Here is a 26,108-nt window from a genome sequence, read left to right as displayed (position 1 = left end):
GCAAAGGTCCCAGCACTGATCCCTGCGGAACACCACTAGTCACAGCCCTCCAATTAGAAAAGCACCCTTCCATTGCTACTGTCTGCCTTCTATGACCTAGCCAGTTCTGTATCCATCTTGCCAGCTCACCCTTGATCCCGTGTGACTTCACCTTTTGTATCAGTCTGCCATGAAGGACCTTGTCAAAGGCCTTACTGAAGTCCATATAGACAACATCCACTGCCCTACCTGCATCAATCATCTTTGTGACCGCCTCGAAAAACTCCATCAAGTTAGTGAGACACGACCTTCACAAAACCGTGCTGCTTCTCGCTAATACGTCCATTTGCTTCCAAATCGGAGTAGATCCTGTCTTAAAGAATTCTCTCCAGTAATTTCCCGACCACTGACGTAAGACTCACCAGCCTGTAGCTCTCTGGATTATCCTTGCTACCCTTCTTAAACAAAGGAACAACATTGGCTATTCTCCAGTCTTCCGGGACATCACCTGAAGACAGTGAGGATCCAAAGATTTCTGTCAAGGCCTCAGCAATTTCCTCTCTAGCCTCCTTCAGTATTCTGGGGTAGATCCCATCAGGCCCTGGGGGACTTATCTAAATATTTTTCAAGACGCCCAACACCTCCTCTTTTTGGATCTCAATGTGACCCAGGCTATTGACACACCCTTCTCCCGTCTCAACATCCACTAATTCCTTCTCTTTGGTGAATACTGATGCAAAGTATTCATTTAGTACCTCACCCATTTCCTCTGGCTCCACACATAGATGCCCTCCCCTGTCCTTCAGTGGGCCAACCCTTTCCCTGGCTACCCTCTTGCTTTTTATGTACGTGTCAAAAGCCTTGGGATTTTCCTTAACCCTATTTGCCAATGGCTTTTCGTGACCCCTTTTAGCCCTCCTGACTCCTTGCTTAAGTTCCTTCCTACTTTCTGTTTATTCCACACAGGCTTCGTCTGTTCCCAGCCTTCTAGCCCTGACAAATGCCTCCTTTTTTTTGACGAGGCCTATAATATCTCCCGTTATCCAATGTTCCTAAAATTTGCCGTATTAATCCTCCTTCCACACAGGAACTTGCCGGTCCTGTATTCCTTTCAACAGACATTTGAAAGCCTCCCACATGTCAGATGTTGATTGACCCTCAAACATCCGCCTCCAATCTAGGTTCTTCAGTTCCCGCCTAATATTGTTATAATTAGCCTTCCCCCAATTTAGCACATTCACCCTAGGACCACTCTTATCCTTGTCCACCAGCACTTTAAAACTTACTGAATTGTGGTAACTGTTTCCGAAATGCTCCCCGACCGAAACTTCTACCACCTGGCTGGGCTCATTCCCCAATACCAGGTCCAGTATAGCTCCTTCCCTAGTTGGACTGTCTACATATTGTTTTAAGAATCCCTCCTGGATGCTCCTTACAAACTCTGCCCCATCCAAGCCCCTAGCACTAAGTGAGTCCCAGTCAATATTGGGGAAGTTGAAGTCTCCCATCACAACATCCCTGTTGCTATTACTCCGTTCCAAAATCTGTCGACCTATCTGCTCCTCTATCTCCCACTGGCTGTTGGGAGGCCTGTAGTAAACCACCAACATTGTGACTGCACCCTTCTTATTCCTGATCTCTACCCATATAGCCTCACTGCCCTCCGAGGTGTCCTCCCGCAGTACAGCTGTGATATTCTCCCTAACCAGTAGTGCAACTTCTCCACCCCTTTTACATCCCCCTCTATCCCGCCTGAAACATCTAAATCCTGGAACTTTTAGCTGCCAATTCTGTCCTTCCCTCAGCCAGGTCTCTGGAATGGCAACAGGCATCATAGTTCCAAGTACTAATCCAAGCTCTAAGTTCATCTGCCTTACCTGTTATACTTCTTGCATTAAAACATATGCACTTCAGACCACAAGTCCCACTGTTTTCAGCAACATCTCCCTGTCTGCTCTTCCTCAAAGCCATACTGGCCCTATTCCCTAGTTCTCCCTCAATGCTTTCACCTTCTGACCTATTGCTCCGGTACCCACCCCCCTGCCATACTAGTTTAAACCCTCCCATGTGACACTCACAAACCTCACGGCCAGGATATTTATGCCTCTCCAGTTTAGATGCAACCCGTCCTTCTTGTACAGATCACATCTGCCCCGGAAGAGCTCCCAGTGGTCCAGATAACAGAAACCCTCCCTCCTACACCAGCTGTTTAGCCACGTGTTTATCTGCTCTATCTTCCTATTTCTAGCCTCACTGTCCTCGAGTGGCATTATGAACCCAGGTCTTTCTGACTCAATGTATGATCACAGAGCCATTCACTAAATCCCCAATGAGATATCGCGATCTGAATCTTGCCTGCGTTTGGCAATATCCAGATCAGCATATTTAAATAAGCCGTTATGCATGTACCGGATTCTTTGGGCTCCCGGGAACTAACGGCCTCCCGAGCGAGCGCCGTTCAGTACTGGTCCACACAAACATGGACCAGGCATAGCGGCACCTTGGGTATCTCAAGCTATTGGAGACGCCCAGGTGGTTGGGGACAGAGCAGGGTGGCACCCTGGCTCTCCCTCTGGCACCCAGAAACCTTGGCACTGCCAAGGTGCCCAGGCGGTGCTGGCACGGGCACTGTTATGGTGGCAGCGCTGAGCTGCTAGGATGGCACTTTCACAGGTTGGGGCCTGAGTTGGGCCATAAGGGAAGATCGTATGAGGAAAGGCTGAGGGACTTGAGGCTGTTTTCGTTTGAGAGAAGAAGGTTAAGAGGTGACTTAATAGAGGCATACAAGATGATCAGAGGATTAGATAGGGTGGGCAGTGAGAGCCTTTTTCCTTGGATGGTGATGTCTAGCACATGGGGACATAGCTTTAAATTGAGGGGAGATAGATATAGGACCGATGTCAGAGGTAGGTTCTTTACTCAGAGAGCAGTAAGGGCGTGGAATGCCCTGCCTGCAACAGTAGTGGACTCGCCAACATTAAGGGCATTTAAATGGTCATTGGATAAACATATGGATGATAATGGAATAGTATAGATGGGCTTTAGAGTGGTTTCACAGGTCGGCACAACATCGAGGGCCGAAGGGCCTGTACTGCGTTGTAATGTTCTATTGTTCTATTATGCCCATGAATGGGGAGATGGGGAGGTATGAAAGGTGGAGGGGGGTGAAGGGCAGATATGAAGGCGCCTCATAAAGGTTGGGAGGGTGAAGGTCCTGAAAGGGGAGCCCGAAAGGGGCCTTGGGAAGGCCAGAAAAGGGGAGTCCCTCAGTGACCCCATAGCGGGGTGTCCTTGTTTGGGGATTGTGGGTGTGGGGGGTGACATTATCTGTGGGTGGGGGTTGTGGGAGGAACCTCAAACTCACTTGGAGATCTAGTGCCCTTTCAAAATGGTGGCCCAATCACTGAGGATCTGGTCTACCTGGTGAGTTCAGCTCCCCAGCGATTAAATAATTTCTAAGTGTGGGCTAGACTGGGAAGAAACGCCCCAAGGCCCAAAAAATATGGTTGGGTGCATGGATCTCACCTAAAAAGATGGCGGGAAATACCCTGCCAAACTCGCCCAAAATGACATGTAGAGAATTTTTGGTTGAATTCTGCTCATTAACTCTTTTCACTCACCACTGGATCTGTCTTCTCCCTCGACGATTCAATCAGGCTGCATCAGCCTGAATGAAATCTTGGCATCCTATTTGTCCCACAGCTGAGCTTCAAACCTAACATCCTATTCATCAGCAAGATCATTTACCTCCGGCTCTAAAACCTTCTAGCACACGTTGACCACTAATTTTTACCTATATTTCCTGAAGCTCTAAACTCTATTTCTCCAAGGCCTCCATGCTGCCTTCTTATCCTCCACTCTCCATAAATTATAACATGTCCAAAGCTCAGCCAACTGCGTCCCATGTCAAACTAAATTCCACTGGCCAATCCACCCAATTAACTTAAACTAAAACTTTCGGGTGGGATTCTCCGCAGCCGATGGGCCGAGCGGCCGGGCCCGTTTTTTCACGGCAGCAAACACACCTGCTCGCTGCCGTCGTAAAAACGGGCGCTGGAGGCCCGTTTGGGGTGGGAGCACCACCGTTGTGCTCAGGAGGGGACAGGCCTGCGATCGGTGCCCACCGATCGTCGGGCCTGCGTCCAAAAGGGACGCACTATTTCCCCTCCGCAGCCCGACAAGATCAAGCCGCCACATCTTGTCGGGCAGCGGTGGAGAAATGCTGAACCGCGCATGCGCGGGTTCCGTCAATGGCGTGATGACGTCATCCGCGCATGCGTGGGTTGAACCAGCCGCGCGTCACCTTGGCGTGCGGCCTTAACGACGGTCGTTAAGGCCGCGACGCCGTGATTCCCGGGGTCCCGCTCCTAGCCCCGATGGGGGGTGGAGAATCGGGTCCCGGGAACGGGCGTGAAGGCTGCCGTGAAACACGGCCAGTTTCACGGCAGCCTTTACGACTCTCCGCATTTGCGGAGAATCTCGCCCCCTGTCTCTCAAACAGAGAATTCATCCCCTCCTTTTCGTTTTCAATTCTCTCTGTAACCCTACTCCATCCTAAGTCTGCAACCTTATCTGGGCTTAAATATCCTCCCATACCTTCTCACCTTCCAGCTCAGCTCCTTTGCGTATCACTCCTTTCACACACTTCACTATTCGTGAGTGAACCAACTACTGCCTTGACCGTACACTTTGGAATTCCCTCCCTACATCCCTCCTCCGTTATAACAGATTGTCTTAAAATGTATGCTTTTGTTTCTTTCCACCAACTCTCCTGAACACATCTGCACAGATAATCAATAGTGTTCGTTCCTATGCATTTTTATTAATTTTCCTTTTGTTTCCTACCTCTTCATTCTGTCCTTATATCAGGGATTTATGCATGGCATGTTGAGAATAGAGCACTTCACCTTTCCCAAACATGTCTGTTGTAACAAGGAGTGTGGCTAATGATGAAATCTCTATGCCTTCTGTTGAATTTAATGGCAGTGGGGTTGTTGCACTATCCATCAACTGGAAAGTTGTTTGCAACCCCTCACAGCCATTTCCAGGATTAAATGTCAATCAGACAGTTAACTGCCTACCATCGAGGTTCCTGTGCAAAAAAAATGAAGAACCCACCTCCAAGAGCTGCCGGTAAATCAGAGAAATACCCCCAGGACTAGAGAAGACCTCAGAGCAACAGCAACAACAATGGAGACCCCAAAAGAAATATCAATGGGGCGGACTCATCAGGGGAAGTTAGACAACCCATGGGGGTGGTAGGGAGGGGGAGAAGGGAGTCAGTGTGGAAGACAGGGCATATTTCAGAGGTTCCGGCCTTTGCTGTGGTGGGAGTCTTCATGCCATGTCACTGGTAGCATACCAGCGGCAGCTGGATAGTCCATAAATGTATTTAAAGGTCTCAATTGAAAAGTTGACCTCAAATTTTCTTGTCCCTGACTTAATTAGGGGAGTTAGGAAGATGGGCTCTCCACTCCATGCCATTCCACCCAATTATATGGCCCCTTTTCTTCCTAGCTCGCTCCTGGGAGAGGGGGGCATTTAAATTCCATCCATCAAGTCGACCTGACAAATGGTGGATAGTGGTATGCTTGTTCAGACGAGCTGTAATTTGTTAGGTACCGGTAAATTTGGTGACCATCTACCAAATGATATGCAGTTGCAATTCTCTGTCAGGATGGGGGTGGGACCCAACATTCACCTCACCAGGTCATCTTTGATCATACGTCCTAATGGGTGACGAGATGTGCCACAGTTGTGTGGGCATCTGTCATTGGGACACAAATCATGAACCTTCTCCTGATCCTGGCAAGTTCAACAGGTTAAATGATGGATATTCTTGATGAACATTTCTTGGCAGTGATGTTAAGAAATGTGCCATCGTGAATTTTCAAGCAGCACCTGGTCAATGAGTTTCTAACTCAATCCATACACTGAGAGTAAACCCCCATTTTACCACAAAATGTCCCACATGCTGAATTACTGAGGAAGAGAAGAATCCTTTCCCAGAGAGAGAGAGGGGGAGTGGCAATTAGAGGTGAATAATTCCACACCCTTCTTATGCACCTCTGAGCAGTTCCATCTCTTTCATCAGCACTGACCCATTTAGCCCTGAAGGTTAAAGATTGTCTTACAACAGTGATTACCACAGCTATTGTTTCTGCAGATTGAAACCTTGGGTTTGCCAGCAGTACCCTCTGGGCATCTACATCGTATGTTGGTATTTATTTACCACTCAAAGCCCCACCAAGGATCATAGGCACAGTTCAACTTTTCTTTTCTCAAGTGTTGAGTGCTAGGTCTAAGCCCCGAATTATTTCCTCAGGTAAATCATGGTGAGTTCTTGCCTGGACATTCAATAAAATGTTTAGCCATTGAAAGCATTGAAACATTAGAAGGTATTATTAAGATACACTTTAAAAACTCACAGAGTAAGTTCTGAAAAGATTACTTCTTACTTTCAATTTAACATTTTTTAAATATTAAAACTGGGCACTTTATCAGTTTTCTAATTGAAATGATTTGACATGTTAATTGTTTACAACCATAGGATAACAATGCATCATGGCAATAGTGAAAATGTTGGAGTGTGATTTCATCAGCAATGATTTATTATGCTGAGTTTACCCTCCAATTCTGAGTGTAGGTTCTCTGGTACAGCAGCCACAGTAAATGACATGCAGCACACCTGTTTTCCATTTGCTTGGAGAGGTTGTTAACACTGACAAATTGACTCTGTTGTCGGTCAGACTGTAGCTTTTATGAACTCCTGTTCCCTATCTGCACATTGGGTTCTTTCATCAGTGCTGGTTTCTAATCCTCGAAAGTTTTTTTCTTTGTTTGCATGGCTGGGGAAGCAGTTATAGTTCAATGTTGAGGTTAACAATCCATTCAACAGCTTCAGCCGATGCAGTGTGAATGGTTGTAATGCCACCAGGAATGGATCTCTCAGGGCAGAAGTGGGTCGTGGTCTGACTTGGATGTCCACAGTCACTCATGTTCCAGTTGTGAAGCAAGTGGCCATATCTTCCCTTGCTTATCCTCAACTGCTGAAGGTGCCCCAGATTTTCCAAGGATGATTGAAACTTGGGAATTAACTACTCAGGTCAAGCTATCAAGCTGCAGTTAGTGATGTTTGCAGCCAATAAGGAGGTGTGTCATTGAGAGGTGCACTGCCATTAATTTATCGGGTGCGATGTGTGTTCCAATGTGGGCTATGGGACTTCAGGCGTGTGTTTGGATTTATTTTGAAAATGGTTGTTGTCTCCCTACCAAAGGAAGGAAATGGCTTGCAAAGCTGTTTACCAAATCCACAGCACGGGCAGCATTACAGTCATCTGGCACTAATCAAAGGCAGTTGCCATTGCTAAACCGGAGAAAGCACTTGACAGTCCATACAGTTACCACGCCATCATCCTTCTCTCGATGACATACAGGGTGCGATTTACTGGCTGCATCCCACCGGAATTGGGACCGGACACGGCCGGTAGATCCCGCAAGAGGCCTCTTCCGGAATTCCTGACGGTTGTTACGCTTTGCGAGATCTACCGCAATCTAACCTGCACACACATTCTCTGGACCTACACGCACACATACACACTAGTAGAGATTTAAATAAAAGAAAAGGATAACTTAAGATCTTTTTACACTTCATGAAGAAGATAAAACAAAGGAGTATATGGTTAGCTGTCATTTGGCTGGTCTCGATGGCGTGATTCCACATTGTGGTCGTGATGTTCCGTTGAATCCTTGAGTGTAATTGTATGGAGCAGATTTCCGGTTTTATTCCCAAAAGTTTTCAGTTTGCAGCAGGTTTCTCTTCTCAAGCTGGTTACTTTGCAAATCCAGGCACACTACTTTTGAGAAAGAGAGAGAAAATGCGAAACCTGCCCTTTTATCTCCACCCTTCCTACCGTCCAAGACCCCAGACACTTCTTTCAGAAGAAACAGTGATTTACTTGTCGTTCCTTTAATTGACTATACTGTACTTGCTGTTGTCTCCTCAACACTCCGGAGACCAAATGCAGATTGGGAGACTGCTTTGCAGAGTAGCTCCAGTGAGTCCATAGGCATGTCTCCAAGCTTCTAGTCACCTGTCATTCCAATGCCCATCCCACCACTACTCTGGCTTTTCTATCCCGACCTCCTACACTATTCCATTGAAAAGCAACATAAGATTGGGGAACAGCACCTCACCTTTTGATTAGGCACTAGAGAGCCTCTCAGGCTCAACTTTGAGTTCAAAAATTTCAGACCATAACCTCTGCTCCCATTTTCTCCAACAGTTGCTGTTGGTAATGATTCTGCTATTCTCCATTACACCTTCTCCAGATTCATCCCATATGTATTACTTGTCTCATTTCTACCTCCTTTTGCTTCACAACATCATCCTATTGTCATTTAATCATTCCTGCCTTCTACTCAATTGCTGACCCTTCCTTTTGTTCCTTCCTTCCTTCTCTGCTCCATTCCTTACCTCTGCATTTGCTTAAAACACTGCTATGTTTTTCACATCTGATGAAAGATTATCACCATGAAATGTTAATTCTGTTTCTCCCCCCACCATGGATTATGCCTGATCTGTCAGATTCACAGCATTTGTTGTTTTTATAGCACTTAACTTACTGTAAGTGAATTCCACCAGCATTATTTTTTCTAAATGTTTGCGTTCATCAAGGTGAATGATGTTAGACATCTACCATGTCCTTTCAGCCTTCACTATAAACACATTCTTATGTTTCTGGTTTGTTTTAGAGTAACCTGACTATAATACGTAGGTCACCCAATCAAACATTACATGGAAATTAATGTACTTATTAACCTGTAGGTAGCCTTGGCCAACAAAGGCATCGATTACACTTCTTTCTGTATATTTGTGACTTTGCTTGCAGAAAGTCAAATTTGCTTCACATGGAGACTGATTAGCATTTAGAATCAATGTCTCAGTACACAAAAGAAGCAAAAACTCTAAATGCATTTAATAGGCATTGGATGGTATAATGGGAGGACTGTGGGACTTTGATAGATGAACTAATACAGAGAACAAGTAGTTATGTTGTGTCTTTGTGATAAATGAGTTAATCTTAACAGGGACAGGAATAGAGGTAATGCATTTGGACACATTGGGCAGTATTTAATCCAAGCAACAGGAGTCTTGCCCACTGGCTGGAGAGAGCCCCGGGTTACCTCTTTTGGGGAAGACCCACCGCATTAAGTGCCACAGTGGTCGGTGGCAGGGCTTCCCCCGATTCAAGTTAATGCTGGCCCTGAGAGCTACCAGGCAATCAGAGGCCGGCAACTTCCCCCGATTCGAGTTAATGCTGGCCCTGAGAGCTACCAGGCAATCAGAGGCCGGCAACTGTCCATTGCAGGCATCCCATTGGAAGTGGTAGTAGCTGCTGGTAATTTTTTTTTTTTTTTAAATTTAGATTAGCCAATTATTTTTTCTATTAATGGGCAATTTAGCGTGGCCAATCCACCTACTCTGCACATTTTTGGGTTGTGGGGGCGAAACCCACGCAGACACGGGGAGAATGTGCAAACTCCACACGGACAGTGACCCAGAGCCGGGATCGAACCTGGGACCTCAGCGCCGTGAGGCGGTTGTGCTAACCACTAGGCCACCGTGCTGCCCTAGCTGCTGGTAATTAACCCAAGTCTAGGATCGCTGCTGGACCCAGGTCACAGTTGAGTGAGGCTGGGATGCGGTCGCAGGTCGGGGCTACAGGAAGCTGGGGGAAGGGGGCAGTCAGAGGCATGGGCAGGGGAGTGGCTCTCTGCAGGCCCAACATTTTTGATACTGGGTCCCTTCCAGCCCAATGTCAGGTCCCTCAATCAGGCACTGATCAGCTTTGCTCTTTTTCCCCCTGCACAGTAACTGCCCCACCCAATGCTGGGTGAATACCAGCATCAGCAAGATGAGACCCTTAAGCTGCTATTAATTGCCCATTTCAGTTCCTCAACTGTGGTGGTGGGGAGAATCCAAGAGCATTCCCACCTGGACTTAACCGGAGCAGAGGTGAGAATGTGGTGGCATCCCAACCTGGCACCCTCCAGCCCAATTCAATGTTACCCCTACCTCCAAACTCACCTGGGGTTTATTTACATTATTCTGAGGTTAAGAAAGAGAACTGCTGGGCACGATTTAATGGCCTCATCGTTCCCGACTTCGTGATGCAACAAGGCTGTTGAATCATGCAAGAGGCCTCTCATGAGATTCGCAACGCTCAAAACACCTTGTGAGATTTAACGAGATAACATGAGACGTTGTGATCTGCATCTCACCCTCACTGGGCGAGATCCAGATTAACATATTTAAGTGAGCCATTAGGCTCATTTACATATGTCTGCGCTATATTCACCCGGTGCCCGGGAACTAACGGCTTCACTTGGGAGAACCCGCCAGGGTGCCATTTAGCACTGTTATTCTGCAAAGGTGGACCAAGTGTAACAACACCTGAAGGGTCTCCCAGGCCATTAGAGACCCCCAAGTGGTTGGGCTCTGAGCAGGGTGTTAACCTGGCACTCCCGCTGGCACCTGGGCACCTTGGATCTGACGCCTGGACACCATGGCTGTCAATGCCAAGGTGCCCGGCTGCCAGGTTGCCCAGATGCCAGGGTTCGGGCCCAGCTGTGCCTTGCCCTTAAATGGTGGGGTGAGGGGCGCACGAGGACCCACTAAGGGGTATGTTGGATGTAGTGGGTGGGTCTGGAGGCTGTGGTGTGGCGGCTGAAGGGGGTCAAAAGATTGGGTTGGCATTTAAAAATGGTGCCCTGATCCGCGAGTTGTCTTCCTGCGCTGCCGAGTTGAGCTTGTCAGTGCAGGAAATGAGGTAATTGCAGGTTGGCGGAATGTTGCTTGCTGAGGCCAAAAAATAAAACCCAGCAAAGTCCCGTTAAATAGTGGAGTCGTAAATGGCATGGCACTAAACCCGCCCAAAACAGGGCTCTGTTTTTGTCCCGTTAAATCGCTCCACTGTCTCTGATTTCTTAGCTTGGAGTAATTAACCATGAAGAATGATTCCCTTCGCTGATACACTAGAAGACTGTTGGCATCTGTGAAACATACTTCATTCTTTTGGAGAGATGAAATAAATCAGAAAAAAACTGAAAGAAACAAAAATGGATCAAATAAAATAATTAAGAAAAATTAGTCTGTTACTTAACATGGGTTACATCAATTTTCCACCTCAACTGTTTCCCATGGCAGGATGTCAGGATAGTCTGCAGCTGTTGTCCACTCGGTTACTCACAGCAAAGATATGATTCACACAGAGGAAGTGGGGTAATTGCCCTGAGAAGTGCTCACTTTTCTAGTTTCCTTTCATGTTACTTTAGACATCGCTTAGCATGGCACGGTTGGCTTTAGTTGCTTTTTTTCCCATATTCCTCTTCCCTTGTGATATTGACTTTTTTCCCTCTAGAAAATGCTCAACATCTATCCTGAATGCGTGTGATTAAACAGTGAATATAACCTTGTCCTCAACCTGATGTCTATGTTTGTATCTCCGCCAGGATCACAAGCTAATTACTGATCTCCAGTGACTAGAAGTGGAGTTATGTGAATTTCCCCAGGGTTGCTGAAAACAATTATAAAATGCATTTAGGTACAAAAATGCAAAAATGGTTCAAATCAATGGCTCAGCAAGGACAGGGCACAAAACCAAAGACCTTGCCTGGCTGAATGGCTCAGTTGCCCAACTGTCTTAAGTATGTGAATTATCAAAGGAGTACTTTACTGTTGTAAATTACATAAATTCAGATCTGGACAAGAAAGGATCTGTGCACGAGATGTAACTAAGAGATAATGAGGGAATGAACACTGTACAATGTAAATCATCCTATTAAAGCAAGGTTTGGCTTGGTCCCATTTGGCTGCCCACTGAATTCAGATGGGAAGTGTGTCAGTGCAGATGTATTCAAGTTTGGACTTGGTTGTGATCCCCTCCACATTCCAGTGCAATACCAACTTGTAATTGTCTTGTTACAAACACTATATCAGCTGTCCCAGATTTAGCCCTAAAACTACAATGATTCCAGGAGGAACATCCTTTGCAAAGCTGTCTAGTAGACTTTTTAGTAGGATCCTTGTGAGGATCTTACCGCTGACTGAGAAAAAACTTATTCCACCATAATTGCCACACACATTTTTGGATAATTTTTTCTTCCTCTGACTATGTTGGCATCCTTGAGGTCCTGTGGAAGTTTTTCTTGATCCTCGATACTCTTGAAGATGGCTGTAAGTTTGTCGACAAGTTCTGTACATTTCCGAATTTCTGCTGGAATGCTGTCTGGCCCAGGAGCTTTGCCTTGTTGGTTGATTTGGTTTCTTTTATCACCTCCACAGTGGAAGGAGGAAGTGACAAGCTTCCTTTCTCAGGTAACAGCTCAATTTGATGCAGAGAATCTGCTGGGATGTGGGAGTCTCTTACCAATTTCTATAGATGCACCATAGAAAGCATCCTATCTGACTGCATCACAGTTTGGTATGGCAACTGCTCAGCCCAAGACCGTAAGAAACGATAGAGAGTCATGAACACAGCCCAGTCCATCACATGAACCCGCCTCCCAACCATTGACTTTGTCTCCACACCTCCTGCTGCCTTGGGGAAGTGGGCAGCATTATCAAAGACCCTTCCCATCCTGGTTATTCTCTCTTCCAACCTCTTCCATTGGGTAGGAGATACAAAAGTCTGAGAACACGTACTAACAGATTCAAAAACAGCTCCTTCTCTGCTGTTAGCAGATTCCTGAATGTCCCTCTTATGGGCTGAACTGATCTCTCTAGGCACCTTCTTTACTGAGTAGCACTACACTCCATATGCTTCACCCGATGTCTATGTATTTCCTCACACAAATACCGAAAGACGTGCTTTTTCGGTGAATTGGACATTCTGAATTCTCCCTCTGTGTACCCGAGCAGGCGCCAGAATGTGATGACTAGGGGGTTTTCACAGTAACTTCATTGCACTGTAATGTAAGCCTACTTGATTACACTAATACAGATTATAAAAGATTTTTTTTTTTTAATTGGTGTTTGCATTTACAGTATCCCAGGATGATTACAGAAGGCTTAAACTGATCATGGAGCTGAATCCATTCATCTTCAACATCACGTAGAGGAGAAGATCAAACTGCAAAGTGGTGTCAAGTTGTGTACAAGATCTTCTACAGGGAACTATCTCAGTTAGTGAAAACAACATCAAGGGGGTCAGTACAAATAATACAAGGATACCCTAAAAAACAGCCTTACAGACTCTTGTATTACAGGCCACTGCCGTCAGGAAAATACTGTAGCTAACCGGCCCACATAGGGACAAGCACTGAAATTTGGCTCATCATGTTACAAGGACCATCTATGCCATACTGGCAACATCCGGCTTGTCCAGAGGAAGACCTAGAATAGTGCAGTTACAAAACATCCTCCGAGCATCAACGACAACATGAATTGTTAGTTCTGTGGATGTTCACGTCAATTCCGCACTGGACGTTTCAATCATGAGATGACCCACAGAAGATAATGAAATGATTTACACCTGACACATACTCAAACAATAAGGAGCCTGTACAACACAGTACCAACATTCACTGTGGCATTCATGGAGAATTTGTGAAGTGAATCACTAAAGGTGAAACAATCAACCAGCAAAAGGCAGCTCATCAGAACTGAAGGAAAGTAGAAAAGGAAAAATAAAAATGTGAATGAATGATTGCAGAAGTGCAAGCAGGAAATATTGTACATTGATTAGTAGCCAAACCCAATAAGAGTCAATTTATGTTAGATTCAGACCTCTTTCAAGATTACTTATCTCTTGGTAGTATAATGGAATAGTGGTACTTCATAAACATAATCCTGGTAATTCGCAATTCTACCCAGTCCAAGTGATTACATATAGGGTTTCTCTAAATTTCAGTACAGAACTTATAAGTCTAGGAAAATGCTTGCTTTTCTTTTAAAGAAAATATTGAACTCCCTTTTAAATATAAAGTGGCAATCCTGACTAGTTGGCCTCTGAAAATATGTAGTTGTTCAGATCTGGTTCCAAGTTCAGGAAACTTTGACCTTTTCAGTGGCATTGACCTGCAAAAATAAAGCCTGAACCCTGAAAGGCTCACAGCTCCATGACCTGCAATTTAAAAAATTATTACCAGTAGAGAAAAACAGGTTTGGCACATGCTCACTTCAGAAAAAAAATCAAGATGCACAGTGTTGAAAGAGTACTTTCGTTGCATGGAAACACTATGCCAACACAGCAGCTGTTCAAATAATACACAGCAGTGCCCTGAGGACATTGCATACAAATGCCACCATCGCTCAGATTTTGTTTTCCTCTCACTTAAGAACCCAGAGTGAAATCCTTGTTAACCAACAACTCGGCGGATCATTATTATTACTGGAAACAAAACTGTTGAAATGTGTAATCCTCAAGTTTGGAAAAAGACTGAGGCAATGCCCAGCAGTGGTGTTGCCAAGTAGTTTGTGTCCCACAGGCATCAATGACACCTGTATCTGGATCAAGTGTTAGTAAGCAGAGCATGGGTTGAGGCTCCTTGCCAAGGCAGTTCTCTGTTAAACACACTTGTCTCTCCTGGCATATCTGCTGACAGCGAACTGCACCAAAAGGTAACTGTGTCAGATTTTTTTTTGCCCTGTAGGATTTTAGTTTGACAAGAAAAAGATAAATAGCAATGAACTTTGGCAGACCAATTCACAAAACAAGTTATCAAATAAGCAATGAGTTAGATACCCTGAAACAAGTTTGCAGCAGCTACATATCTGCAAAGCCACACATTTGGCATTATTTGGCATACATATATGCACAATGGGACATCTACATGCACACACATAAACAGACACAATGAAGGAAGGCAGCATTTTTCCAGTTGCAACATTGAAGCTATCGGGCTAATGCACTGCAAGGCTTGCAGCCCCATAGAGGCTTCTGATGGCCACGACTACCAGATTTTCCAGCATCATACCATATGTAATTAGAATTAAGATTCAAGCACTAGTGCCTAATCAGAAGATGGGTGCTGTTCCTCCAACTTGCATTGGGCTTCATTGGAACAGGCTGGGGACAGAAATGTGAGCATGAGAGCAAGATGGCGAATTGAAATGGCAAGTGACTGGAAGGTTGGGGTCATGCTTATGGGCAGAACACAAGTGTTCCGCAAAGCAAACTCTCAGTCTGCGTTTGGTCTCCCAGTGTGGAGGAGACTACCCTGTGAGCATTGAATATAGTTGTAGGCCTGAGGCCTGCAGGCCTGCAGCCACGGAAATTTGCAATTTTGTATTTTTGCATTTTATTTCTGCTTTGCTCCCAATTTGCACCCTATAGTGAATATTTAAAGTCATTTTTTATTGAATCTTACTTTGTAAACGTTGATTGTGCTTCGATTATTGATCAATTATATAATCAGTAATATTGTTAACTGGTAGATTTGGGCCTTTTTCCCCAAGGATTTTTCCTACACATCCTCCTCACAGCTGCTGTTCGACTGAGCATTGTAAACATGCCACCACTAAAGCAAAAGTTATATTTTTCCTCCAATTTAAAAAAAAGAACTGTTCATACTATATTGACCCCAATCACGTACTCGGACAGTACGCCGCGCACCGTACCAACGGCCTCAGGACATTGCCTGAGGCCCACCCCCCTGATGCTCCGCCCCCGACCGGCTGAGTTGCCGACGATGTCGGTCGCGTGTGGTCTCATCCATCAGGAACTCGGCGTGGCGGCTGCGGACTCAGTCCAGCACCGCTGCAGTCGGAGGGGAACTGATCGCAGGGAGTACTTTATCAGGGGCTGGGGGCACTGTTAGGGGGTGGTCCAGGACACACGAGCCTGCCATTCTCCGGGCCCAATCGGCAGCTAGAGCCGGTGTTCTATGCTGCCGGCATGCTCGCCCCCAGCTACACGGAGGATCAGTGGCCATTTTGCGCAAAATTTTCGGCCGTAAAACACCACCGTTCCCACGCCAGCGTGAGGACATAGCCTCAGAATCGGAGAATTCAGCCCATAGTCTCCCAAACGGAGAATCCCGCTCCTCATCTCCTGACTTCAAAACCCTGTCCACCATCTACAAAGCACAAGTCAGGGGTGATGGAATAAGCTACATTTGCCTGGATGAGTGCAGTTCCCATGACATTCTAGAAGCTCAACACTATGCAGGACAAAGATTGGCACCTCATTCACTATTTTAAACATTCATTCCCTCCATACCAGCACACAGTGGCAGCAGTGTGCACAATCTGTAAGACGCCCTGCAGATACGTGCTGATATAATTCAGCAACCCAGTTGCTGAATTATACGGTAGCATAGTGGTTAGCACTATGGCTTCACAGCACCAGAGTCCCAGGTTCAATTCCCACTTAGGTCGCTGTCTGTGCGGAGTCTGCACGTTCTCCCCGTGTCTGCGTGGGTTTCCTCCAGGTGCTCCGGTTTCCTCCTACAGTCAAAATGTGTTGGTTAGGTGGATTGGCCATGATAAATTGACCTTAGGTTAGATGGAGTTGCAGGGTTCCGGGGATAGGGTGGACATGTGGGGTCAAATAGGGTGCTCTTATTGCTTCTCGGCCTTTTGGCTAAGATCAAATGTAGTGTCTGCTCTGCCTTTTGGCTCAGATCTGGTATGTCTCTCTTGTGAGGACCATGAATTGGATTCAATTTGAATTTGAATTGGTTTTTGGAGCAGGCAAGGAACTGGATTAGGGGTTCGCCCCTGTCCACACTCTTTTTGACACAGTGTTGTGTGGAACAAACTGAATTTAATCTACATTTGTCCTCTGGTATATTTGGCCAAGCATGTCAATACTAGGTGCAAGCAATGGATGAAATACTCCATTGTAGGCCAATGGTAAGACAGTTATTTTGTTTATTTACAGGATATCACATCATCCTTATTTATTTGCTTTGTAAATCCGCAAAAGTAATTTAAAAAAAGTAGGGTGCTCTTTCCAAGAGTCGGTGCAGACTCGATGGACTGAATGGCCTCCTTCTGCACTGTAAATTCTATGATTCTATCGCACTTGAGCCATCTTTACACACTTTTTTTTTTTTAAATTTAGATTAGCCAATTATTTTTTCCAATTAAGGGGCAATTTAGCGTGGCCAATCCACCTACTCTGCACATTTTTGGGTTGTGGGGGCGAAACCCACGCAGGCACGGGGAGAATGTGCAAACTCCACACGGACAGTGACCCAGAGCCGGGATCGAACCTGGGACCTCAGCGCCGTGAGGCGGTTGTGCTAACCACTAGGCCACCGTGCTGCCCTATCTTTACACACTTTAATTTTATTTTAAAAATTTCTTTCTAAAATATAGAGTACCCAATTCATTTTTTCCAATTAAGGGGCAATTTAGAGTGGCCAATCCACCTAGCCTGCACATCTTTGGGTTGTGGGGGCGAAACCCACACAAACACGGGGAGAATGTGCAAACTCCACAAGGACAATGACCCAGAGCCAGGATCGAACCTGGGACCTCAGCGCCGTGAGGCAGCAGGGCTAACCCACTGTGCCACCATGCTGCCCTTTTACACACTTTTATAAGCATTACACTTTTATAAGTGAGGTACACATTACAAACATACACCTCCTCAGCCAAAAACCACAGTTTCAGCCTGTCCCTCGTAAAGGGGGCACAAGTGAATCCCAGTTAATGTCCACCTCATATATACAATTAAATGCAATTAAGATATGTTAGCACACATCAAGGCTTTAGCACCTCCCTAACCCAAAACTTCTACTGCCTCAAAGTACAATGGCACCAGGCACATGGGAATACCACTACCTGCAAGCTCCTTTTCAAGTCACACACGGACCCGACTTCAAAATGTATTGCAGTTCCTTTATCATCACTGTGTCAAAACCCTGGCATCCCTAGTTAACAGCACTGTGGAATACCTTCACCAGGCAAACTGCAGCAGTTCCAAAAGGGTAGCTCAATCACCACCATTTTCAAAAGGGTAGCTCAGGATTGGTAATATACACTGGCCTTGCCAATAATACCCATATCCTGTAAATAAATAAAATAAATGTTTTACCATTGGCCTACAATGGAGTATTTCATCCATTGCTTGCACCTAGTATTGACATGCTTGGCCAAATATACCAGAGGACAAATGTAGATTAAATTCAGTTTGTTCCAAACAACACTGTGTCAAAAAGATTACTTTCTACTGAATCAGTAAGATTTTATTCGATCGTTATGTGACCCATCTTCATAGCCTACTTGAGTGAAGATGTAAATTTGTACCACATTTCATCAATTCTTTGCAGTATACCTGAACCTACTGAGTTCAGTCTGAACAAAACAATCTAATTATTAGCCGAGGCATAGAATTTAAGAGCAGGAAGGTTACACTGGAAATATATAAAACATTAGTTAGGCCACAACTTGAGTACTGCGTGCAGTTCGTGTCACCTCATTATAGAAGGGTTGTAATTGTATTAGAGAGGACACAGGAGATTTACAAAGGTGTTGCCAGTATTGGAAAATTGCAGCTATGAGAAAAGATTGAATAAGCTGGGGTTGTTCTTGGAACAGAGGGGAATGAAGAGAGATTTGATTGAGATGTGCAAAATTGTGAGGGGCCTAGATAGAGTGAATAGGAAGGGCCTATTTACTTGAGCTGAGTGACAAGGGAGCACAGATTTAAATGATTGATAAAATGATTGGAGGGAAGAATAGGAAAAATATTTTCACCCAGAGGTTTGTGGAGGTCTTGAAGTCACTGCCGAAAGGGCAGTTGCGGTAGAAACACTCAACTCATTTAAAAGGTGTTTGGATATGTGCCGTAACTAGCAGGGCTACGGAGCAAATGCTGGAAAATAGGGGTGGGTGGCTCGATCTCGGCTGGAGCAGTCACAATGGGCCAGGTAGCCTCTTTCTGTGGCAATAAACTTTCTATGATCCCAACAGAGGCCTCTTCAACAGAAAATGAAACTTTTATGTAATCAGCTGTGGCCATGGTCTGAGTCAACTATCTTTCAACACAAACAAAAACTCCAACTAGGAGAAAATATCTAGCATGTGATCTAGAAGAGTGGGTAAATCTTGACTTGATAAAGAACATTTAAGGAGCTAGGATCCTCTTTTGCATCTCTTCTGATTTTTATTCCCATTGATGTCAATGGAAATAAAATGCTCACCTTCTCTCATCTAATTTACACTATTGTGAAAGTCAAGATGTACCCCATGTTATTTTAATATAAATGAACAAGCCATAGAATGGACAGTATAATTTATTGCTTAGATATTGTCAGTCCATGGGAACATGTTTCTACATGCCTAAAGCCACAGGGGAGCACTCAGGAACATTTTGGTAAGAGACCGATCAGGACCTACTGGTCCCAGGTGACATGGCAAACAATGGGTTTCGATCCACTTACCTTTAATATTTTGTTTAGTTCATATCCACATTTTAATCTATGTTGAAAAGAAAATTGCATCCTGAAGCGGTGCAGTGTGTTCACGCACTAATGTTCGATGTGACAACTTTGAATGATGGATTTATGGAACAGGAACTAGTTTGACCTCAGGTTAGAAGATAGGTAGTGGAGTTATCCATAAAATAGAAGTTAAATATCAATTTTTGATTCCTCGCCCCATTATCATTTGGAGACTTTACAGCCTTACACCCCTCTCAACCTCTCCAGCTCTGACCTCCAAAACAAATTCATCTAGATTCCAAACTCAATGGGCTGAAAATCTATTTGCTTTTCAATATACTTGTATCATAAATCCGACAGGGCTGCAAATTAAAATATGTCACACATTTTCCAAGTGCACCATTTGCAGCAATGCCTTTGGCTGACTAGGTCCCATTCTCTGGAATTCCCTCCCCAACGCTCTCTGCCTCCATTTTTCACTTTTCCCCTTTGAAACTGTCCTCCAAACTTACCACGCTTTTGCACATACCTCCCATTGTCTCCACCTTTGGTTAAGTATTGAGTTTTGGCTGAGCTAATGTTTCGAGTTTGGGTGACTCTTTGTCAAAGCTAACTCTGAAGAGTCATCCAGACTCGAAACATTAGCTCCGTTCTCTCTCCAGATGCTGTCAGACCTGCTGTGATTGTCCACTATTTTCTGTTTTCGTTTCAGATTCCAGCATCTGCAGTAATTCGCTTTTATCTTTGAGTTTTGGCTGATTTTACTCCTACAAAATACTTTCGGATGCTTTCTTATGTTAAAGGCACTATATAAATGCAAGTTATTGTTGTTATTGTCCTTCCCTGAATGCTCCCACCAGGCCTTGTCTGGAGAAAAAGTCCAAATCGCAGATTTTACCCTTATATTACAAAAGCATAACATTGTGGGCACTGAACATTTGAAATAAAAAACAGAACATTCTGGAAATATCCAGCAGGTCTGACAGTATCTGGGGTGAGAGAAAAAGAGTTGCTGGGCTGAATTTTAACCCCAAGGTGGACACATGTTTTAAGGTGGACATGTTGCCAATTTCTGGCAACTGAATACTCAGCTGAGGAGCTGAGTGCCGACCTGAGAGTTTGATGAGTGGGGGAGCTGAAAGTGTTAATTTTGTTCTTGAAAATTTTATCTAGTCTGTAATTAGCAGTAACTTAAAAGTACTGTGTTAGTAGACTAACTTTTGTTCTTCCAGATTTAGGCAGGTAAACAAACATACTTTGCTTCGAGAGCTGAGTTGTTAATTAGCTAACAGGTCGAATCTGGTTTCTCTAACCCCAATTCAGTTTACTATACATTCCGGGTTCTTTAGTGCAGCTAAATTGAATGAATACATCTGAAGAACTAAATGCACAACTGAGAGGTTGGTGAGTGGGGGATTTCGGTGAGTGGGGGAGTTCGGTGAGTGGGGGAGTTTGGTGAGTGGGGAGTTTGGTGAGTGGGGGTAGTGAGTGGGGGAGTTCGGTGAGTGGGGAGTTCGGTGAGTGGGGAGTTCAGTGAGTGGGGAGTTTGGTGAGTGGGGAGTTTGGTGATGGGGGAGTTTGGTGAGTGGGGAGTTCGGTGAGTGGGGAGTTTGGTGAGTGGGGAGTTCGGTGAGTGGGGAGTTCGGTGAGTGGGGGAGTTTGGTGAGTGGGGAGTTTGGTGAGTGGGGAGTTTGGTGAGTGGGGAGTTTGGTGAGTGGGGAGTTTAGTGAGTGGGGAGTTTGGTGAGTGGGGAGTTCGGTGAGTGGGGAGTTTGGTGAGTGGGGAGTTTGGTGAGTGGGGAGTTTGGTGAGGGGGGGAGTTTGGTGAGTGGGGGAGTTTGGTGAGTGGGGAGTTTGGTGAGTGGGGAGTTTGGTGAGTGGGGAGTTTGGTGAGTGGGGGATTTCGGTGAGTGGGAGTTTGGTGAGTGGGGAGTTTGGTGAGTGGTGGAGGTTGGTGAGTGGGGAGTTGGTGAATGGGGAGTTGGTGAGTGGGGAGTTGGTGAGGGGGTGAGTTTGGTGGTGGGGAGTTGTGGTGAGTGGGGAGTTTGGTGAGTGGGGAGTTTGGTGAGTGGGGAGTTTGGTGAGTGGGGGATTTCGGTGAGTGGGGGAGTTTGGTGGAGTGGGGAGTTTGGTGAGTGGGGGATTTAGGTGAGTGGGGAGTTTGGTGAGTGGGGAGTTTGGTGAGTGGGGAGTTTGGTGAGTGGGGGGAGTTTGGTGAGTGGGGAGTTCGGTGAGTGGGGAAGTTTGGTGAGTGGGGGATTTCGGTGAGTGGGGAGTTTGGTGAGTGGGGGAGTTTGGTGAGTGGGGAGTTTGGTGAGTGGGGAGTTTGGTGAGTGGGGGAGTTTCGGTGAGTGGGGAGTTTGGTGAGTGGGGAGTTTGGTGAGTGGGGAGTTTGGTGAGTGGGGGATTTCGGTGAGTGGGGGAGTTTGGTGAGTGGGGAGTTTGGTGAGTGGGGGAGTTTGGTGAGTGGGGAGTTTGGTGAGTGGGGGAGTTTCGGTGAGTGGGGAGTTTGGTGAGTGGGGGATTTCGGTGAGTGGGGAGTTTGGTGAGGGGGGGAGTTTGGTGAGTGGGGGATTTCGGTGAGTGGGGGAGTTTGGTGAGTGGGGGATTTCGGTGAGTGGGGGATTTCGGTGAGTGGGGAGTTTGGTGAGTGGGGAGTTTGGTGAGTGGGGAGTTTGGTGAGTGGGAGTTTGGTGAGTGGGGGATTTCGGTGAGTGGGGAGTTTGGTGAGTGGGGGATTTCGGTGAGTGGGGAGTTTGGTGAGTGGGGAGTTCAGTGAGTCGGGAGTTTGGTGAGTGGGGAGTTTGGTGAGTGGGGAGTTTGGTGAGTGGGGAGTTTGGTGAGTGGAGGAGTTTGGAGAGTGGGTTTGGTGAGTGGGAGTTTGGTGAATGGGGGAGTTGGTGAGTGGGGGAGTTTGGTGAGTGGGGAGTTTGGTGATTGGGGGAGTTTGTGAGTGGGGAGTTTGGTGAGTGGGATTTGGTGAGTGGGGGAGTTTGGGTGGTGGGGAGTTCGGTGAGTGGGGAGTTTGGTGAATGGGGGAGTTTGGTGAGTGGGGGAGTTTGGTGAGTGGGGAGTTTGGTGATTGGGGAGTTTTGTGAGTGGGGAGTTTGGTGAGTGGGGAGTTTGGTGAGTGGGGGAGTTTGGTGAGTGGGGAGTTTGGTGAGTGGGTTTGGTGAGTGGGGAGTTTGGTGAGTGGGGAGTTTGGTGAGTGGGGAGATTGGTGAATGGGGGAGTTTGGTGAATGGGGGAGTTTGGTGAGTGGGGGAGTTTGGTGAGTGGGGAGTTTGGTGATTGGGGGAGTTTTGTGAGTGGGGAGTTTGGTGAGTGGGGAGTTTGGTGAGTGGGGAGTTTGGTGAGTGGGGAGTTTGGTGAGTGGGGGGGTTTGGTGAGTGGGGAGTTTGGTGAGTGGGGAGTTTGGTGAGTGGGGGATTTTGGTGAGTGGGGAGTTTGGTGAGTGGGGGAGTTCGGTGAGTGGGGGATTTTGGTGAGTGGAGAGTTTGGTGAGTGGAGGAGTTTGGAGAGTGGGGAGTTTGGAGAGTGGGGGAGTTTGGTGATTGGGGGAGTTTGGTGATTAGGGGAGTTTGGTGAGTGGGGAGCTTGGTCGGTGGGGGAGTTTGGTGAGTGGGGGAGTTTGGTGACTGGGGGAGTTTGGTGGGTGGGGAGTTTGGTGGGTGGGGAGTTCAGTGAGTGGGGAGTTTGGTGAGTGGGGGAGTTTGGAAAGAGGGGGAGTTGGTGAGTGGGGGAGTTTGGTGAGTGGGGGAGATTGGGTGAGTGGGGGAGTTTGGTGCGTGGGGAGTTTGGTGAGTGGGGGAGTTTGGTGAGTGGGGGAGTGTGGTGAGTGGGGAATTCGGTGAGTGGGGAGTTTGGTGAGTGGGGAGGTTGATGAGTGGGGAGTTTGGTGAGTGGGGGATTTTGGTGAGTGGGGAATTTGGTGAATTGGGGAGTTTGGTGAGTGGGGGAGTTTGGTGAGTGGGGAGTTTGGTGAGTTGGGGGAGTTTGGTGAGTGGGGGGAGTTCAGTGAGTGGGGAGTTTGGTGAGTGGGGAGGTTGGTGAGTGGGGGAGTTGGTGAGTGGGGAGTTTGGTGAGTGGGGGAGTTTGGTGAGTGGGGAGTTCTGGTGAGTGGGGGAGTTTGGTGAGTGGGGGAGTTCGGTGAGTGGGGAGTTTGGTGAGGGGGGAGTTTGGTGAGGGGAGAGTTCGGTGAGTAGGGGAGTTTGGTGAGTGGGGAGTTTGGTGAGTGGGGAGTTTGGTGAGTGGGAGTTTGGTGAGTGGGGAGTTTGGTGATGGGGAGTTTGGTGTGTGGGGGGAGTTTGGTGAGTGGGGAGTTTGGTGAGTGGGGAGTTTGGTGAGTGGGGAGGTTGGTGAGGGGGGGAGTTTGGTGAGGGGGAGTTTGGTGAGTGGGAGTTTGGTGAGTGGGGAGTTTGGTGAGTGGGGGAGTTTGTGAGTGGGGAGTTGGTGAGTGGGAGTTTGGTGAATGGGGAGTTTGGTGAATGGGGGAGGGAGTTGGTGAGTGGGGGAGTTGGTGAGTGGGAGTTTGGTGATTGGGGAGTTTTGTGAGTGGGGGAGTTTGGTGAGTGGGGAGTTTGGTGAGTGGGGAGTTGGTGAGTGGGGAGTTTGGTGAGTGGGGGGTTTGGTGAGTGGGGAGTTTGGTGAGTGGGGAGTTTGGTGAGTGGGGGATTTTGGTGAGTGGGGAGTTTGGTGAGGGGGGAGTTCGGTGAGTGGGGGATTTTGGTGAGTGGAGAGTTTGGTGAGTGGAGGAGTTTGGAGAGTGGGGAGTTTGGAGAGTGGGGGAGTTTGGTGATTGGGGGAGTTTGGTGATTAGGGAGTTTGGTGAGTGGGGAGCTTGGTCGGTGGGGGAGTTTGGTGAGTGGGGGAGTTTGGTGACTGGGGGAGGTTTGGTGGGTGGGGAGTTTGGTGGGTGGGGGAGTTCAGTGAGTGGGAGTTTGGTGAGTGGGGGAGTTTGGAAAGAGGGGGAGTTTGGTGAGTGGGGGAGTTTGGTGAGTGGGGGAGATTGGTGAGTGGGGGAGGTCTTTGTGGGGTGGGCTTGGTGGTGGGGAGTTTGGTGAGTGGGGGAGTTTGGTGAGTGGGGAGTTTGGCGAGTGGGGAATTCGGTGAGTGGGGAGTTTGGTGAGTGGGGAGGTTGATGAGTGGGGAGTTTGGTGAGTGGGGGATTTTGGTGAGTGGGGAATTTGGTGAATTGGGGAGTTTGGTGAGTGGGGGAGTTTGGTGAGTGGGGGAGTTGGTGAGTGGGGGAGTTTGGTGAGTGGGGGAGTTCAGTGAGTGGGGAGTTTGGTGAGTGGGGAGTTTGGTGAGTGGGGGAGTTCGGTGAGTGGGGGATTTTGGTGAGTGGAGAGTTTGGTGAGTGGAGGAGTTTGGAGAGTGGGGAGTTTGGAGAGTGGGGGAGTTTGGTGATTGGGGGAGTTTGGTGATTAGGGGAGTTTGGTGAGTGGGGAGCTTGGTCGGTGGGGGAGTTTGGTGAGTGGGGGAGTTTGGTGACTGGGGGAGTTTGGTGGGTGGGGAGTTTGGTGGGTGGGGAGTTCAGTGAGTGGGGAGTTTGGTGAGTGGGGGAGTTTGGAAAGAGGGGGAGTTTGGTGAGTGGGGAGTTTGGTGAGTGGGGGAGATTGGTGAGTGGGGGAGTTTGGTGCGTGGGGAGTTTGGTGGTGGGGAGTTTGGTGAGTGGGGGAGTGTGGTGAGTGGGGACTTCGGTGAGGGGGGTGTTTGGTGAGTGGGGAGGTGGGATGAGTGGGAGTTGGGTGGAAGTGGGGAGTTTGGTGAGTGGGGGAAGTTTGGTGAATTGGGAGTTGGTGAGTGGGGGAGTTTGGTGAGTGGGGGAGTTTGGTGAGTGGGGGAGTTTGGTGAGTGGGGAGTTCAATGAGTGGGGAGTTTGGTGAGTGGGGAGTTGGTGAGTGGGGAGTTTGGTGAGTGGGGGAGTTTGGTGAGTGGGGAGTTTGGTGAGTGGGGGTGGTGAGTGGGGGAGGTTGGTGAGTGGGGAGTTCGGTGAGTGGGGGGAGTTTGGTGAGGGGGAGAGTTCGGTGAGTGGGGAGTTTGGTGAGTGGGGAGTTTGGTGAGTGGGGATTTGGTGAGTGGGGAGTTTGGTGAGTGGGGAGTTTGGTGATGGGGGGAGTTTGGTGAGTGGGGGAGTTTGGTGAGTGGGGAGTTTGGTGAGTGGGGAGGTTGGTGAGGGGGGGAGTTTGGTGAGTGGGGAGTTGGTGAGTGGGGAGTTTTGGTGAGTGGGGAGTTTGGTGAGTGGGGAGTTTGGTGAGTGGGGGAGTTTGGTGAATGGGGGAGTTTGGTGAATGGGGGAGTTTGGTGAGTGGGGGAGTTTGGTGAGTGGGGAGTTTGGTGATTGGGGGAGTTTTGTGAGTGGGGAGTTTGGTGAGTGGGGAGTTTGGTGAGTGGGGAGTTTGGTGAGTGGGGAGTTTGGTGAGTGGGGGGGTTTGGTGAGTGGGGAGTTTGGTGAGTGGGGAGTTTGGTGAGTGGGGGAGTTTGGTGAGTGGGGAGTTTGGTGAGTGGGGGAGTTCGGTGAGTGGGGGATTTTGGTGAGTGGAGAGTTTGGTGAGTGGAGGAGGTTGGAGAGTGGGGAGTTTGGAGAGTGGGGGAGTTTGGTGATTGGGGGAGTTTGGTGATTAGGGGAGTTTGGTGAGTGGGGAGCTTGGTCGGTGGGGAGTTTGGTGAGTGGGGGAGTTTGGTGATGGGGGAGTTTGGTGAGTGGGGAGTTTGGTGGGTGGGGAGTTCAGT

At 47.5% G+C, this 26,108-nt stretch overlaps 1 pseudogene; it reads left to right on the top strand.

Moving 5' to 3' along the window:
• The first annotated feature begins 16,545 nt into the window (after nt 1-16,545).
• LOC119966712 lies at nt 16,546-16,748 on the top strand (annotated as a pseudogene).
• The last annotated feature ends 9,360 nt before the right edge of the window (nt 16,749-26,108 follow it).

Source organism: Scyliorhinus canicula, chromosome 5 (genome assembly GCF_902713615.1).
Source record: "Scyliorhinus canicula chromosome 5, sScyCan1.1, whole genome shotgun sequence".
NCBI classification, from domain to species: Eukaryota; Metazoa; Chordata; class Chondrichthyes; order Carcharhiniformes; family Scyliorhinidae; genus Scyliorhinus; species Scyliorhinus canicula.
This window is presented reverse-complemented; position numbering and strand designations above follow the sequence as displayed.